Here is a 1,807-nt window from a genome sequence, read left to right as displayed (position 1 = left end):
GCTTCCGACACTAACACAAAAATCTACAAAAAAGAATCATGTTTTTTAGTATTTTTATTTTACTATTCATCTAGGAGAAAATGCACCCGAGAGCCAAAACGCCATCCCCAAATGCACTACAATCTTGTTGTTTCTATAGAAACAACTATTGAGAGGGGGCATCTTTAGCAATTTGGTTGCTATTTTTTCGGAACAAAGACACCCATAGGGCATCTTAGACCCGATTAATATCAAGAAAAACAAAATCCGGTATAAAGGATTGACAACTAGACGTAGAACAACCAGTAAATAGTAAAATTAAATTTAAAAATATACTAGTCATCTTCTTCCTCTAATTGTACATCCATCTTTTTTTGTTAGTTTGATTCTTTGTGCAGGTGAAATTTTTAATCGACATCATGATGAAGGTATAGTGATTCAACAGCTTGTACTTCTAGGGGATCATCCCCGGTCCAAAAAATGTTTATCGATCAAGGCTTCTCATCTTTTTAGATGGACGACTTGAGGCGTTTTCAAAAACCATTATTGATAATATTTTTGCTGGTGAAAGAATGGCAACATCGTTGCCCCAATCTAATTTTGCAGCCTCTTTACCGTAGTCTTTGGTGTATTTCTTCAAGTAGAGATTGATACCGCGAAGAAGGTGTTTACAAGAGAATTCGTTGTAATTCTTAGTCGTAGGAGTTACTTTGTATTTTTTTGAATCTTAAGTTGAAATAAGCATACCTGTAATTGTTATGAGTATGAATAAAGTTGCATGTGTTTCTAAAATAAAAACAAAAACAAAGGCTTATAACATTTTTTAAATAAATTTATTGATTATAGGGAAACAACAAAGAAACTCTAAAATGCAATTTCGAGTGATACAATCGAATATTCTCTGCATTTCCAGTTCAAACTTAAAGCTACCTTTTGTTTTTATACTAGTAGAGCACTAGGACCAAACATTACAGCTCCCAGGCATGCAGATAGATTTTGCACCGATCGATCCAAGGCACGCGCGCGGTCAGGTGAACTTGGCCAGCTCGGCAAGGAAGGCGCCGCCGTGCTCCTCCTTGAGAAAGCGGGACAGAACGTTGGCCCCGCCCTTGCCCCTGCGCGGCAGGCACGCCACGCAGGCCGGCAGCGACTCCGGCCCCGGGTGGCACATCACCCGCGCCGGCGTCCCGCCGCCAAAGTCCGTCGCCTCGAAGCCCAGGTTCCGCCAGCTCGTCACGAACAGCGCGCTGTACCCGAACAGCGTGTCCTCCACGCATGGCAGCAATGGCACGCCTTCTTCTCCTTCTCCGGCGAAGGTGGCCGGTATCTGCTCCTTGCTGCTCCTGATCAGCTTGACCACGTCTTTGATGTCCCCTTCGACCACCTTACGGATCGTCGGAGGTGGCGCGATTACCTGGGTCGTGACGCAGTTGCTGTAGTAGCCCTCGGCGGCGCCGACGGCCCTGCGCGCGTCGGCCGCGAACACGAGCGGCGCCGGGTTGTCCGGGTCGTCGTCCGGCATGATAACGCGGGAGCGGCACTGCCACATGACCGCCGTGACCGCCTCGAATACGGTGCACGGCGCGCCTAGCTCGTTGCCCAGCTCGGCTTTGATGCGGTCGATGGTGCTCATCGTCACGGTGATGTCGAGGTAGGTTGTTAGACTGTATTTACATGCGTATATTGTAACGTTGTATATCACCTCATTATATATATATGTGATAGGCCACCCCTATAGGGTTGTGCCGGTTCCCCCAAAGCCTATTGTCTTACATGGTATCACGCTAGGTTACGTCCGCTTCCGCCTAAAAACCCTAAACCGCCGCCG

The 1,807-nt window shown here is 46.9% G+C and overlaps 1 pseudogene; it reads right to left on the bottom strand.

Annotated features, from left to right (window-relative positions):
- Nucleotides 1-910: 910 nt before the first annotated feature.
- LOC119270970 overlaps nt 911-1,807 on the bottom strand; it is a 7,283-nt pseudogene continuing 6,386 nt past the window's right edge.

This window comes from Triticum dicoccoides, chromosome 3A (assembly GCF_002162155.2).
Source record: "Triticum dicoccoides isolate Atlit2015 ecotype Zavitan chromosome 3A, WEW_v2.0, whole genome shotgun sequence".
Classification (NCBI taxonomy): domain Eukaryota; kingdom Viridiplantae; phylum Streptophyta; class Magnoliopsida; order Poales; family Poaceae; genus Triticum; species Triticum dicoccoides.
The sequence above is the reverse complement of the archived record's forward strand: the minus strand, read 5'-3'. Positions and strand labels throughout refer to the sequence as shown.